The 15,393-nt window shown below is 42.9% G+C and overlaps 1 pseudogene across 1 annotated transcript in view; it reads left to right on the forward strand.

Annotated features, from left to right (window-relative positions):
- The window catches only part of LOC126948498 (rho GTPase-activating protein 7-like), a 29,170-nt pseudogene extending 14,565 nt beyond the window's left edge, over positions 1 to 14,605 (forward strand). Inside the window, exons 5-12 of the transcript XR_007723477.1 lie at positions 2,723 to 2,882; positions 3,011 to 3,209; positions 5,142 to 5,355; positions 6,536 to 6,650; positions 7,521 to 7,739; positions 9,293 to 9,510; positions 11,543 to 11,716; positions 12,076 to 14,605. The product of XR_007723477.1 is annotated as a rho GTPase-activating protein 7-like (transcript). The remainder of the gene's footprint in view (positions 1 to 2,722; positions 2,883 to 3,010; positions 3,210 to 5,141; positions 5,356 to 6,535; positions 6,651 to 7,520; positions 7,740 to 9,292; positions 9,511 to 11,542; positions 11,717 to 12,075) is intronic.
- The last annotated feature ends 788 nt before the right edge of the window (positions 14,606 to 15,393 follow it).

Genomic DNA, 15,393 nt, shown 5'->3' on the forward strand with positions numbered 1-15,393 from the left:
CCTGGCCTCAAGAGATCCACCCACCTTGGCCTCCCAAGTTGCTGGAATTACAGGTGTGAGCTGCCACGCCAGCCACTCTCTATATTCTTGAGGCCACATTTGATATTGTTGAAGCCAGTGGAGTCTTAGGAAATTATCAGCGTGGGTTGGTTGATTAAGTTTTCAGCTCTCTGAGTGACAGATTGCCAGTTGATGGGGGAGAGAATGCATTACTCTTGCATCATGTGGTATAGGCATCTTTCCAATATTAGGAATAATCCACTATAAGTAAATATTTGCACAGTATCAGATCATATTTTTGGATGGAAGAAAAGAAAAACATTAAGATTTAATGAGACTGTCTTTGAAATTCTTGATTTACAGTACCTGGTCTTATAACCCTATTCATGCCTTTTTGTAGAAATCATTTTGGGCCGGGTGTGGTGGCTCATACCTATAATACCAGCATTTTGGGATTCTGAGGCAGGTGGATCACATGAGGCCAGGAGTTTGAGACCAGCCTGGCCAACATGGTGAAACCCCATCTCTACTAAAATACAAAAATTAGCTGGGCATGGTGGCACTCAGGAAGTCGAGACATGAGAAACCCTTGAACCCAGGAGGTGGAGGTTGCAGTGAGCCCCAAGATAAGGCTACTGTACTCCATCCTGGGCGACAGAGTAAGACTCTGTCTCAAAAAAAAAGAAAAAAAGAAAAAATCACTTTGGACGCAATGCAAATATTTGTAGCATCATTAAAAAATCTACCTGTGCTAAAGAATTCAGGTTACTTTTTTTCTAGCAAAGACTCTCAAACAGTGAATAATTATTTTAAGGAATTCACTACTCTAACATATTATAGACTCAAATGTAGAGATGAAATGCATTGTACAAATTGTTTATAATTACTTTGAAAAATATAGCTCCTTAGTATATAGAATGTGAGGGGTAGGCTATAAGACTAGATGAGTCATCTAGCCTAATCTGGGTACATCTTAATTTTTCTGCTATCAGTGCAAAGCAGAGAAATGTTTTCTAGATTGACATCTCAGTGTATTTTTCAGTGTCGGCTGGGAATCCTTAAGTCTTTTCAGTAATCTGAGTGTTTATTATCCAGTTGCACAACTACTGTATTTGATAAAAATGGAGAAGCCGCCCATTTTATTAGTAGCACACTGTAGCAAACCCAAGTTACTTGAGAAAGTCGGCGAAGTAAGGAAACTGTTCTGTCTTCAGCTCCTCCTCTCCTTAGGACTCATAGTGGGTTTAACTTCAGCATCAAAGCACCTCCTGTTCAAAGGCTGTTATTATGTGAGCCTTGCTAAATACAGAAGTTGTTTGTTCTGAATGACAGAAATAAGTATTGACCGGTTTATCCTCACATGCTTCAGATTCTCGGTGGGGATCGTAATGTGTTCTTTTCACATTCCGCCGTCGGGCTTTTCTCCCCCCGACAAAGCGAGCATTATGCACACTTATAGCCGTGATACCATATACTTAACTGTATGGAAATACAAACTTAACTCTGCTCTTTCGTTTTACCTTTCCTGGAGCTATAAACAGTAACATGCCATGGCCGCTGGTGAGCATTCAAAAAGCAAAGCGGTCTGTCTTCTCTGGAGTTCCTCTGTGCTTAGAGTAATATTTTCCCTGCTGGCTATTTAAAACTGCATATTTTAGATTCTCATTTCTGAGTTGCCCACCCCCATCCCACCAAACCCTCAAGAATCTGAAAGTCCATAATACTTCTTGAGTTCTGGTCAGCGTTTCCAGTGACTCAAAACTAACTGTAAAAACCTCACATGGTGGGATCTGTGGAGCAGGGAGGAATCCTACACAAGGTTCTTTTCCTGTTTGGCCTTGCCCTTTCGGGTCCTGTTCAGAGAGGTCATTTGGAGAGCTGGAATTTCTGCTTGACAGCCTGAAATGCATGACATGGGTTTCCTGCTGTTGCGTATACTGCTGGGGTGGACCTGGTTTCAGGACACCAGAGAGCCTGGGGTTGGCTCACAAAACCCCCATTGTTCCTTTTCCATCTTCCTTTAGAAACCTAAAAATGTAATGTTCTGCGGGTCATCAGCAGGAGAATTTATTTTGACTTCAGGTCATTCACTGTTGAGCTCTGGAGTTGGCTGTCATTGTGTTAGGCTCTCATTGCTGTTTTCCCATCCTGTATTACGTGCATCTTTTGACCCTAAATGCTTTGGATCTCATCAAGAACTCAGAAGTGATTCTTATCCTTTTGTCAAGACAAAAGAGACCTTGTTTTTCACACTCTATCAGAAGCACCTCATTAGGATATTATACGTTGTTTTCTGCTTGTTCCTTCCTATACCACCATTCTATGAGGAAATCCATCAGCTTCCTTAAGACTGTAGACTCCAATTCTCCAGGTTCAAGGTGGAAAGACACTCCCAACTGAGGAAATGAGACTGAACCTCACAACCCCAGCTCTTAGAAGATCTAGAACAGCACTGTCCAGGAGAACTGTCTGGATGATAGGAACATTCTTTATCTGCACAAGCCAATACAGTAGGTACTGAGCACAAAAGGCGAAGGAGCACCTGAAGTGTGGCCAGAGCCACTGGGGAACTGAACTTGTCATTTTGTTTAATTTAAATTTAAGTAGCCACCATATTAGCACAGATCTGGAGCCCACAGGGTTTACCTGCAGAAGTGGACAAGTGTAGACAGACAAGCGAACATGTCTCCCCCGACACCAGCATCTCTGTGTTCTTTAACAGGGCCGTGCCCAAGTTCATGAAGAGGATCAAGGTTCCAGACTACAAGGACCGGAGTGTGTTCGGGGTCCCACTGACGGTCAACGTGCAGCGCACAGGACAGCCGTTGCCTCAGAGCATCCAGCAGGCCATGCGATACCTCCGGAACCATTGTTTGGATCAGGTGAGAGTGCTGCCTGCGGGTCCGCACACTCAGGGGAGCTCGGATTACGTGCGGCGTCTTCTAGTTGTGTGGTGTGGACACTGCGTCCATGTGAATGTACCCCACACTTAGTGTTGCTCTTCCAACAGGTTGGGCTCTTCAGAAAATCGGGGGTCAAGTCCCGGATTCAGGCTCTGCGCCAGATGAATGAAGGTGCGGTAGACTGTGTCAACTACGAAGGACAGTCTGCTTATGACGTGGCAGACATGCTGAAGCAGTATTTTCGAGATCTTCCTGAGCCGCTAATGACGAGCAAACTCTCGGAAACCTTTCTACAGATCTACCAATGTGAGTGTCCTTTGATCTTAAGATTGTTGGTGTCGGGGAAAAATAGGACCCACTGAAGCTTGTAGCTTCCTTGATAGCATTCTTTTTTTTTTTTGAGATGGAGTCTCGCTCTGTCACCCAGACTGGAGTGCAGTGGCGTGACCTCGGCTCACTGCAACCTCTGCCTCCCAGGTTCAAGCAATTCTCCCACCTCAGCCTCCCAAGTAGCTGGGACTACAGGAGGGCGCCACCACATCTGGCTAATTTTTGTATTTTTAGTAGAGGCGGGGTTTCACCATGTGGGCCAGGAAGGTCTCGAATTCCTGACCTCAAGTGATCCTCCCACCTCGGCCTCCCAAAGTGCTAGGATTACAGGTGTGAGCCACCGTGCCTGGCCTTGATAGCGTTCTTTTGACAAGAGGGTCTGCATGGTGACCTCTTGGAAACCCATGTCATCACTTTCTTCCTTGCCTCCTTGTTTGTGGAACAGGTTTCTGTATAGTTACTGAATGATGCGAAAATAAATTTCCCAGTCTCTAATGACTGATGCAGCTGTACGTTTTTACCAGCAGATCCAAGTTAGGCTTTCGTTAGTTTCTAGAACAGTGTTATCTGAGCGCTCAGATAAAGATCAGGTACCAAGATCTCTTTCTCTCTCCACCTTGTCTACAGAAATTTCAGTTGCTTCACCTCCCTCTTGCTGGGCTCTTGGATTTAAAATTTCACAGGTCTGTGTGTTTTATCTTGCTGTAAAATGAATACATAATCTTCTTCTGTTATTCATCTCAGTTTCTGCCAGAAATACTTGGGAAAACAATACCCATGCCCTTCTTACTTTTATGTAAAGCTTAAAGCAAACAGTTGTCTAAATTAATGATCAAGTTCAGGATTATGGCTTTTACAGCCTTGTGTTTTTCTTGGCTCAGTGTGGTATTACAGCAATGTAATTTAAAAGCAGCCTCTCTTAGCGCTCGAATTGTCTCTAGGACTGGCACAGTGGACTTCATTTTATGAGAAATGGAGCTGGTCTGGATTATTTCATTAGTTGTTTCATCCTTTCATATTTTATAAAAACACAGGTCACATTTTCCTTGCCAAGGTATTTGTTATGTGTTGTAACCATGGAGCTGTTTAATCAGTTTGTCCTATGGAGCTACATTTGAGTGACTTGATTTTTCCACCACACGCTCTTTTAAAGAGTTGTCTATTCAAGGAGACCTGAAGATTGGGATCAGCATTTTCTACATGTAGATTGTTTATGGGTTTATTTGCATTTTTATGTATTTGCATATTCATATGCATTTTTATAACAGCCTCTCAAGCATGCTTTCTAAAAACTTAAGATATTACTAATTCAATGTATTCTATGTATTAATTAAACTGAATATTTTCAGTTCAATTCAGTTCAGAACTGAATATTTTAGCAGCTTGCTTTTCCCATTTCAAGAATGAACAAATCAGTTAAACTCATGAAAATCTCCAGAGATACTGAACATTTTGTACTCAAGGCTGAGAGATCTCCGTTCTTACGTTCTTGTACATATTTCAGGCAAGATTTTTCATCGACACTAAACAAAAGTGTATAGTGTTTTCAGTAATTGAGATTGGTAAATTAGGGATTTTTTTTTCTCATGCGTCGTTAAGAAAAAACTGTTCTGTAAACTAAAAGAACAGGCATCCTCTAGAGCCGAACTCTGAGGTGGATTTAAGAGTGTTTGGGTATCGTGGGTGTTTAAAATTTTTTTCACTCCTTCACGAGGCAGGAAATACTTGAGGGTAGTGACGCCAGTGGCAATTCATAACTTTTACCGTATTCACCTCTAGTACACTTTCTACAAGTGCTTGTTCAGTACTGGGCTGAGGTATTTGATGCCGATATTTGCTTTGGGACATTTCCTTGCAATATCCATGCAAATTCACCAAGCTGATGGGGAAAGTGCTGGTGTCGTGCAGATGTGCCCAAGGACCAGCGCCTGCAGGCCATCAAGGCTGCCATCATGCTGCTGCCTGACGAGAACCGGGAGGTTCTGCAGACCCTGCTTTATTTCTTGAGCGATGTCACAGCGGCCGTAAAAGAAAACCAGATGACCCCAACCAACCTGGCCGTGTGCTTAGCGCCTTCCCTCTTCCACCTCAATACCCTGAAGAGAGAGAATTCCTCTCCCAGGTACGGGCTGCATGGGAGGTGCGTACACAGAGGGGGCAGCCTGCGTTCTTCTAGGACTCTCTGTATTTGTGGTTTTGTGGGAGTCTTTCCCGAAACAAGGAAGAAAGTTAGACCGCTGTATTAGTCCATTCTCACACTGCTAATAAAGACATGCCTGAGACTGGTCTATTGGTGTCCATGAGAAAACAGTCTCACGGGACTTAACCCCCACAGACTAAATCCATCCAACTGATCCTTTTCCTCAGCTCTAAAGGAACTTGAAAAGTATTTCTTAGCTAGAGGCCTGGGGCCTAGTTATGCTAGTGAAGGTTAGGTTGCTTTTGAAAGTCGTACAGTGTTTAAATGTATGTTTAAATAGTTCTTTCTGAGATGGAGTCTCGCTCTGTCGCCCAGGCTGGAGTGCAGTGGTGCAGTCTCAGCTCACTGCCACCTCTGCCTCCCAAGTTCAAGCCATTCTCCTGCCTCAGCCTCCCCAGTAGCCGGCACTACAGGCATGCGCTGCCATGTCTGGCTAATTTTTGTATTTTTAGTAGAGACGGGGTTTCACCATGTTGGCCAGGCTGGTCTTGAGCTCCTGACTTCATGATCCACCTGCCTCAGCCTCCCAAAGTGCTGGGATTACGGCATGAGCCCCTGTGCCTGGCCACATTTAAATAGTTCTTAAAGTTGACTGGGGCAATCCAACTGTAATGGGATACAGAACTAGAGATGAGTAGAGGAGAGAGATCAAATAAGATGAAGACAAAAGCTCAAGGAAACAATGGACTTAGCCCTCACCTGTGGGAGGGGGCCTGTGTATTCAGGCAGGTAAAGACGGTGACACCGTTTACTCCAACTCCCAGGGACTCCTTTCCCACATTTCTCAGAAGCTGCTGCTCCCCTACCACGCAAACACTGCCCCTCCAAGCTGCCCTGTTCCCAATAGGAACCTGTTTAATAAAATGGTTTTAATCACCTTGATTTCATCAAAAGCATATCTCTCTAATGTTTTTTGTGTGTTGTTGACAAAACTCTGAGATACTCTGGTGAGCAAAGTAAAAACACTCTTAATGAATTGAACAATAAACAGGTTCCAGTGAAAAAAATTTTTTTCTCTTTTCTTTGGGTTTCCTGGAATAATACCTGGATGAAAAATATATAAATATTTGAACTGTTCCCCTCCTGTATTTCTTCTATCTAGGGTAATGCAAAGAAAACAAAGTTTGGGCAAACCAGATCAGAAAGATTTGAATGAAAACCTAGCTGCCACTCAAGGGCTGACCCATATGATCGCCGAGTGCAAGAAGCTTTTCCAGGTAAGGAAGTGAGAAGCTTGGCTCCTTTATTAAGGATAATGTGAATAGGTACAAAGTCTTAGGCTTGATACTTGTTCATGTCTTACCTGAAGACCTTTTCCACAGCTGGAGATGGTATAAATAGCCGAGAATGTCTTATTTACATATATTATAATGTATCAGCTAGAGTTAATTATGCTTAATGAAATTGTCCCTTTAGTTAGAAAGGAAAAGCAGCCGGGCGTTGTGGCTCACGCCTGTAATTCTAACACTTTGGGAGACTGAGGCTGGTGGATCACATGAGCTCGGTAGTTCAAGACCAACCTAGGCAACATGATGAGACCTCATCTCTACAAAAAAAAAAATTTTTTAAATGAGCCGGGCATGGTGGTGTGCACCTGTAGTCTCAGCTACTTGGGAGGCTGAGATGGGAGGATCACGGGAGCCCAGGGAGATGGAGGTTGCAATGAGCCAAGATTCTGCCATTGCACTCCAGGCTGGGTAACAGAATGCGACTCTGCCTCAAAAAAAAAAAAAGAAAGAAAGAAAAAGGAAAAGAAAAAAAGGCAACAAATTATCTGGAATTAAACTTCTGTATCCACTTCTGTATCTGAGAAACCTGCTTTGATCAATGTAATTCACTCCCCCTACTCTTAACTTTCCAAAGAAGACCTTACATGGGAATAAGATTTCAGATACCTTTATGGAGGTGATCTATTCATATCCTCATGGTACCACGTGAGGTCAGCATGATAGCCCACCTCTGGCGGAAAGATGCCTGTGCTGCTTTAAGGACCAGGCCACTGTTCCTGCCTAGCCTTTTCCACTGATGGGCGTTGAGATTGAGTACAGGCGGACCCACCTCCTTTCTGTCTGTCACGTTCCGCACAGGTTCCCGAGGAAATGAGCCGATGTCGTAATTCCTATACTGAACAAGAGCTGAAGCCCCTCACGCTGGAGGCACTCGGGCACCTGGGAAATGATGACTCAGCTGACTACCAACACTTCCTCCAGGACTGTGTGGATGGCCTGTTTAAAGAAGTCAAAGAGAAGTTTAAAGGCTGGGTCAGCTACTCCACTTCGGAGCAGGCTGAGCTGTCCTATAAAAAGGTAAGGCTTCACCCTGTTGTCGGCTAGTTCAGTCCAGGCGTCGAGGCTTGGGTCCATCAGAGATAACATGCTTTTGCCAACTAATCTCTCTGGGGATCTGTAGCCCACACCCTGTCTTGTAGAGCTGGGCACCCGGGTGAGTCAGATCCCCCTGGTGAGAGTGGAAACCGGGCAAAGGAAGAGTAATTTTCATCCCGTGTAACACTTGGGAGAGGATTTCAACTATTTCTAATGAAGTCCTTTGGCTCTGCAGAATCACACTAGACTTCCCTGGAATGTTTTGCTAATGGCATTGAGCTGTGGAACATCCTATGACACGCTTCGATTTTTCCATAATTTGGTCAGAAACCCTTTGCACTCTTCTCTGTTCTTACTGTTCTCTTGGCCCTTTAATGAGCAGGGATCCTTAGGGGGAAATTAATTCCAGTTAGGACTAGTAAACATCTTGAGGGCAGAGGCATCTCGTAAGGCTCAGCAGGATAGGTCCATCGGAGGTGTATGTTGATGCTGCCTCTACCATCTTGAAAATACATAAACAATGGGAGTAGGCTGGGTGGCCTTGCAGGCTTTGGAAATGAGTGTAAATGATTGATTTTTTATTTTTTATTTTTTATTCGTTATTTTTTTTGAGATGGAGTCTTGCTCTGTCGCCCAAGCTGGAGTGCAGTGGCGCCATACCGGCTCACTGCAACCTCTGCCTCCCGGGTTCAAGCAATTCTCCTGCCTCAGCCTCCCAAGTAGCTGGGACTGCAGGCACCCCCGCCCCCACCACCATGCCTGGCTAATTTTTGTATTTTTAGTAGAAAAGATGGGGTTTCACCATATTGTCCAGGCTGCTCTTGAACTCCTGACCTTGTGATCTGCCCATTTTCGCCTCCCAAAGTGCTGGGATTATAGGCGTGAACCACCACGCCCGGCCAGTGACTGATATTTCTTTATTGCATACACCCTGATACAGGTCCCAGAAAAACAAAACAAATGTCATAATTTGTTTTGCTTTGTTTTGAGATGGAGTTTCATTCTTATCACCCAGGATGGAGTGCAGTGGTGTGATCTCGGCTCACTGCAAAATCCGCCTCCTAGTTTCAAGTGATTCTCCTTCCTCAGCCTCCCGAGCACTTGTGCTTACACGTGTCCGCCACCACGCCTGGCTAATTTTCGTATTTATAGTAGAGACAGGGTTACACCATGTTGGCCAGGCTGTTCTTGAACTCCTGACCTCAGATGATCTACCCACCTCAGCCTCCCAAAGTGCTGGGATTATAGAAATAAGCCACAGCACCCAGCCCAAATGTCATAATTTTGACCAGAGTTGACAACAGCTTTTGTTCACTTTCTGGCTTGCTCTTAAAGCCTAGGGATAGCAGCCTATTTAAGTCATAGATTTATTAGCCCTCCAATATTTATATATTGATTATATTGTTTATATGATTTATATAATCAATTAACATTGATTATATGTGACTAAAATTGTTAGTCTAACTAACAATTTGACTTCAAAAACTAGGTGTGTACGGATTGCCTTGGCACTGAGAAATATATCCTCTTTCCAGGTGAGCGAAGGACCCCCTCTGAGGCTTTGGAGGTCAACCATTGAAGTCCCTGCTGTGCCAGAGGAAATCTTAAAGCGCCTACTTAAAGAACAGCACCTCTGGGATGTAGACCTGTTGGATTCAAAAGTGATTGAAATTCTGGACAGCCAAACTGAAATTTACCAGTATGTCCAAAACAGTATGGCACCTCATCCTGCTCGAGACTACGTTGTTTTAAGGTGAGCACTTCCAAATTGTTTTTTTGTGACAAGGATGACTCCATATATGAACCAAGCCTATATGTCACTGATCTTACAAGATGGTATAATTATTTAAAGTAGAGGCCAGGCATATGATGGCTCACACCTGTAATCCCAGCACTTTGGGAGGCCAAGACAGTAGGATCACTTGAGGCCAGGAGTTCAAGACCAGCCCGGGCAATACAGCAAGACCCTATCTCCGCAAAAAATTTTTAAAAATTAGCTAGATGTTGTGGTGCATGCCTGTAGTCTTAGCTACTCGGGAGGCTGAGGCAGGAGGATCTCTTGAGCCAGGAATTTGAGGCTGCAGTGAGCTGTGAGTATGCCACTGTACTGCAGCCTGGGCAACAGAGCGAGACTTTGTTTCTAAATAAACGGAACAAAACATATGCCTCCAGAAAAGTAGTGAACACCTTCAAATGTGGAAAACAGATCTACATTTATTCTAGCAATGTGTTCCTCACTGAGAATGGCTTGAACTCCTTGGTAACTGAGCTCGGAAAGAGAGGCGCCTTCCAATGAATATGCTCATTGGTAGCAGATTTTTGCCCCTTTTAGGATAGATTTTCTTGTCAGAAACAGCTAGTGAATGAATAAGCCAGGAAATAACATTTGAGTCCCAAGGGAGATGTGGTTAAGGCTGATTTATGTGTAATTCATAAATTCTCTTGAGATATTACTGAAAGAAGAATTCCAAAAATCTTTGAGGAAATGTCATGTTGGAAGTCCAGACCTTTTCAAACAGCCAGTGCTCCTTTAGGTGTCTGTGTTCCAAGACATTTGTGAAATAGAAAAAATGGTTTTAAGCTACACTTCAAATTGGCTCTTTTTTCAAAGAGGAGACTGTCTGAGCATATAAACCCTCTGTAACAGCGACTCTGTACAGAGTTCCTCATTCGGGAGTCCTTGTATAGTGTCTTCGTGCATATAATACTAATACTGCTCTAACAGAATGTCACAGACCGGGCAATTTATAATAAACAGATATTTATTTGGCTCTTGGTTCTAAAGGCTGGGAAGTCCAAGATCAAGGAGTTGCATCCGGTTGTTTGTTTGTTTGTTTGTTTGATTTGGGGACATGGTTTCATTCTGTCACCCATGCCAGGGTACAGTGGCAAGCTCATGGCTCACTGAAGCCTTCACCTCCCAGGCTCAAGCAATCCTCCCCCCTCAGCCTCCCCAGTAGTTGGTACTACAGGCATGTGCCACCATGCCTGGCTAACTTGTTGATTGTTTCTGGTGGTGACATGGTTTCACCATATTGTCCAGGCTGGTCTCAAACTCCTGGGCTCAAGCGATCCTCCTACCTCAACCTCCCAAAGTGCCAGGATTTCAGGCATGAACCACCATGCCCAGCCTAGTGAGGGTCTTCTTACTGTGTCCTCCCATAGTGGAAGGGCAAAGAGAGGGCAAGGGAGAGCAAAAGAGAAAATGTGCAGCTTTAAGCCATTTTTATTTATATATTTATTTATTTTGAGATAGAGGGTCTCACTTTGTTGCCCAAGTTTGAGTGCAGTGGCATGATTACAGCTTAAGCAATCCTACCATCTCAGACCCCCAAGTAGCTGGGATTACAGGGGCACACCACCATGCCTGGCTAATATTTTTTATTTTTAGTAGAGATGAGGTCTCACTATGTTGCCCAGGCTGGTCTTGAACCCCTGATCTCAAGCAATCCTCCCTCCCCAGCTTCCCAAAGTGCTGGGATTAAAGGCGTGAGCCACGGAACCCAGCCTCAAGCTCTTATAATTGCCATTAATCCAGCTCCCATTAGGTCCCACCTCCCAACACTGTTGTATTGGGGATTCAGTTTCTAGCACATGCTTTTTGGGGAACACATGTACACCATAGCAAGTAGCTTAGAGGATGCCATTTATCTAGGCCTGGGCCACACAGCACAGCCACTGAGCCTGACCCATCACCCCACTGCAAATAGGGAAGAGTGAAGCATGATTTTAAACTTGGCTTCTATGAAATTGCATCATTTCCGCCTCTGGTTTTGTCTCTACAGAACCTGGAGGACTAATTTACCCAAAGGAGCCTGTGCCCTTTTACTGACCTCCGTGGATCACGATCGGGCTCCTGTGGTGGGTGTGAGGGTTAATGTACTCTTGTCCAGGTATTTGATTGAACCCTGTGGGCCAGGAAAATCCAAACTCACCTACATGTGCAGAGCTGACTTAAGGTATGTTCTGATTCTGATTTTTTTAATACGGTGAGGGTCATGAAGGAAATTCAGACTTTTTGTTTAATGCAAAGAATGCCCTAAATGAACACATCATTGTTTCCTGGTGACTTCATGAAGAGTGGTGTTTATACAGTAGCATTTCATGTTTGTTGGTCTTCCAGCGACCGCTTCCTAATTTGGATCCCTTAGAAAATGTAGTTCTAAAGCAAAGCAAATACGGTAGCTTGGCCATGAATTCAAAGCCACAGGAAGTGATAGATTTTATGCATTTGAACTAGCAAACAGACGTTTCTCATTTTATTTCCATGCTTTCTAACTTAAATGATTCATCTGCTTTTCTTTCTTTTCTCTGATAGGGGCCACATGCCAGAGTGGTACACAAAATCTTTTGGACATTTGTGTGCAGCTGAAGTTGTAAAGATCCGGGATTCCTTCAGTAACCAGAACACTGAAACCAAAGACACCAAATCTAGGTGATCACTGAAGCAAAGCAACCGCTTCCACCACCAGGGTGTTTGTTTCTAGAACCTTTGCCAGTCCTTGAAGAATGGGTTCTGTGTCTAATCCTGAAACAAAGAAAACTACGTGCTGGAGTGTAGGAATTGACTATAGCAATTTGATACATTTTTAAAGCTGCTTCCTGTTTGTTGAGGGTCTGTATTCATAGACCTTGACTGGAATATGTAAGACTGTGCAAAAAAAATGTATTTGTATTCTTATTCAAATTGCTTCTGAGAAGCAAAACTCTTTAGATACATTATGGAAGATAATGAAGATACTTCATTCTCTCGTGATATCGGTGTATGCGTACCTGTGTCGCTTTATTTGCAGTGTGCTGAGGGACTGGTGTATCCACTGGAATAGCTGGTACTCTTTGACGTGTTTTCTCACCAAGATGAGCAAAGAAAGGTTTGCACAGAGGAGTGTGAATGTGTGTTTGTTGCTGGTTGAATGGCAATAGATGTCTAAGATGGATTCAGTGTCTGGCACACTGAGACACCTCCAAGAAGGAGATTGATGCGTCAGGTTCAGTTTAACCTGGAATATCTGACTACCCGTGAATCCACCCAGAAAGGGGGCCCGACACCCTTGTCCGTTTGTGCTTTGTTGTTTTTTTTTTCCAAGTTACTAAGCGTATTCCTTCTCCACCAACCTCTTTTGTACTTTGATTGAATATAGATTGGCTCTGACACCCATTTCAAATGCAGTTTCTTTGTAGACCTGATTGCAAATAGTGATGTAGTTTTAACCAGTATGGATTAGTTCAGGGATGAACTGCTCCCTCCGGCCTTACTGGCTGTGATCCACAGGGTTTTGTTTTGTTGAAGGTGAGATGTAAAAACTGAACGTGATAACACTTACTCTTAAATCAAGCATCAAAACGTTTTCCCTGTTAGAATTCTTTGCATTTTTGTGTTTGTAACAGAAACGCTTTAAGACACTATGTTTGGGAATATAGGAAACTGTGTGGCCCAAGGAAATCCCTGTAAATTTAACCCGCCTAGGAAAGGCTTTTTCCCCCGCCTTTGGTTGTTAATGGCATTCCCGAAAGCCACATGTGTTTATTAATTGGGTTTGTTCTTATCAATAGGTTTTCTGGTTTTATGACCTTTTGTCTTATTTTATTTTTCCTACATTTCTTTCTTTTTTTTCCTTTAGAATGCCCTTGAAATATATTTAAGTGGTAATGAAAAATAGGAATCATAGTAAAAAACAACAAGAAAACCAACTCAAACCAGTGAAGTTTTTTAGAAGGGTGGTCTTTATTCAGGTTTTACTGGAATGGTAAGGATTGACTCAAGAGACAGTATTAGTAAATTTATTTTGTATGGATCAAAAGTGAATAATGTATGAATGAGAGTTGTAAGAAGGATTTTTATTTTGTTATAATGTAGTTACCATTTTCAGTGTTATTTCAAAGGTTCTTTGAAGAATTTCGGGGCAGGGGGTCAGATTAGAGTTTTAAAATTTGAGTATTTTGGATATCAGTGTTCCTCATGAAGATATACTTGGATATTCAATTTTGATGGCTTCCAGATTTGTAAGATTGTATGTTGTATATACCATTCTATTAAGAAACATGTCCACTGTGCTTTCAAACATAGATAAAGCATGATAAAGATTATTATTTAAGATATACTTGTATTTATACCTCAGATATTCTTTTGGGTTTTGTACCTCAAGGCTTTTTTCTCCTTATTGTAAATACACTTTACGTGAATACAGTCTAAGTGAAGAAAATAAATAAAAGGAAGAGGTTTATAACTTGCTCTATATCTGTACAGAATATAATCAATAAGTGCACTATTAAATGTTTAAAGTAAGGGAAACATCTGGGCTGCCTTCCTTAATATTGCATCTCACTCCCACCCTTAAAACCACACATTGCAAAGCATAGCATTTTAGCATCAGCTACAATCAAAAGAGCGATTTGCTGAAGGAAAAATCGGACTGCAAATCATTCCAAGGCCAAACTGCAACTGAGCCACCCACTCCCAACAGGAAACCCTGGTGAAGGTTCAGGAAGCACGGAGATTCTCTCCAAACAAAGGTCCAGTTAGGAAACGACGCTGAGAGGATGACAAGAACATGCAACAGCAGAAAGATGCTCGCAAGCAGAGTCAGGCTCGCCGACGAATGCCACAAAAGGTCTCTTTCCCACTATTTAATTTGACAAGAGAAAAATTTGAAGGATATGAACATTTTCAAGAACTCTGCTGAGATCAATTAGAGCGCCATCACAACTTATTTGTGTGACTAATTGTCTAGATTGTAAGCTCTTTGAGGGCAGGGCTCGTCTCCTACACATCTTTATAATCCCCAGCAGCAGCTTTCAGTATTTTGTACTTGTAGGCACCTAATAAATTTATTATTTGCTAAACTGAACTGATTGGATTAGCTTGTTATTGCAAAGGGAAGAGCATCTAGGATCCCGATCATCTTAAAGCCTCCCTTTCATTCATTGCTGATTTTCAGATGACAGAGACTGGAAATTGTCCAACTTCATGGGATCTTAAGTTTTAAACTGAAAAAGACAAATTATTTAACCTGATGGAGTCTTAAATTTAAACTGATGAAGGTGACATAGATCATATAGATACTATGGCTACTGATTTTAAACAGGTTGTGATGGCATTTTAACAAATCACATGTCTCACAATGTGATGTCTATCTTAGAAGAGGTTGTATTTCAACAAATATTTACTTTGGGCATAGGAAAAGGTCGGGGGTGGGGGGACCCTAACCTTATCATAATTTGTTTTGTTTTTTGTTTTGTGGTTTGTTTGTTTTTGAGACAGCGTCTCACTCTGTTGCCCAGGCTGGAGTGCAGTGGTGTGATCAAGGCTCACTGCAGCCTTGACCTCTTCAGCTCAAGCAATCCTCCCAACTCAGCTTCTCAAATAGCTGGGACTGCAGGCGCATACCACCACACCTAGCTAATTATTGTATTTTTTGTAGCAACGGGGTTTCACCATGTTGCCCAAGCTGGTCTCAAACTCCTGGACTCAAGCGATCCCCCATCTCGGCCTCCCAAAGTCCTGGAATTACAGACATTAGCCACCATGTCCAGCCTTCCCCTTACCATTTTTTAAAGGACACACACACACATCAGGGAGGTTTTTTTTACTTGGCTCTTCAGACCTGGTTTGTTCAGAGCTGTATAAAATAAAGAT

Source organism: Macaca thibetana, chromosome 2 (genome assembly GCF_024542745.1).
Source record: "Macaca thibetana thibetana isolate TM-01 chromosome 2, ASM2454274v1, whole genome shotgun sequence".
Taxonomy (NCBI): domain Eukaryota; kingdom Metazoa; phylum Chordata; class Mammalia; order Primates; family Cercopithecidae; genus Macaca; species Macaca thibetana.